The sequence below is a fragment of the Alexandromys fortis genome, unplaced genomic scaffold (genome assembly GCF_014885135.2).
Source record: "Alexandromys fortis isolate MF-2015 unplaced genomic scaffold, M_Fortis_MF-2015_v1.1 scaffold_149, whole genome shotgun sequence".
Lineage (NCBI taxonomy): Eukaryota > Metazoa > Chordata > Mammalia > Rodentia > Cricetidae > Alexandromys > Alexandromys fortis.
This window is the reverse complement of record NW_026068025.1, coordinates 2,294,403-2,295,180: the sequence shown is the minus strand read 5'-3', so window position 1 is coordinate 2,295,180 and position 778 is coordinate 2,294,403.

Below are 778 nucleotides of genomic sequence, written 5' to 3'. Positions count from 1 at the left end.
ATTGTGTCACATAATAGAACCTAGAGTGTGTAATGTGATCAGTACAAACTGAATATATGCTGTACCGAGTGTGTAAAATACGAGATTCCAAAGCCAATGCAGAATTTTTTGAATACTTCACTAACAATTTTACAGTATCACACGTCGACATGATATTGTCTTTATTGGATTACTTTTACCTGCTTCTTGTTGCTTTGTAGCCACTAAAAAATATTCGTATGGCGTTCTAGTTCAACAGGATAGGATTGGATTAGACCCTAGGGAAGGAATCTCAGTCTGTGTTCTTGCCGCGCCCAAACGCCCACACAAGAAAACTCCAGCGACCAACAACCACAACCTCGAAAACCTGCCCTGAAGAGAAAGCGCAGACGCAGACCCCGCCCCACCCCGTCCGGCGCCCCGCCTCTTTGCGGCAGAGCTCAGGCCGGTGCAAACCGGTTCAGTGGCCTGACGGACACTCGGTTTTACCCAATCCTTAGCAAGCCCCGCCTTCCAAGTGGAGACTCGAAGCGTCGCGGCGCCAGCGTCTCGGGAGGCGGCTCCAAAGCAAACCGGACCAGCCCTCCAGCCTATGATAACCGCCGACCGTGCCGCAGACTGGCAGACAACCAATGGCGTGACGCGAGGGCGGGATTCCGTTGGCCCCACCTCCTCGGGCCCGGCGTCTCGCGGGAGCTAGCGGACTCGAGTGGGGCTGTGGGGCGGGGCCTAGAGCGACGGAGCCTGCGCACTGCGGCCGCCGGCCTGGGTGACGTTATCCTCTCCCGTGAAGAGCCCC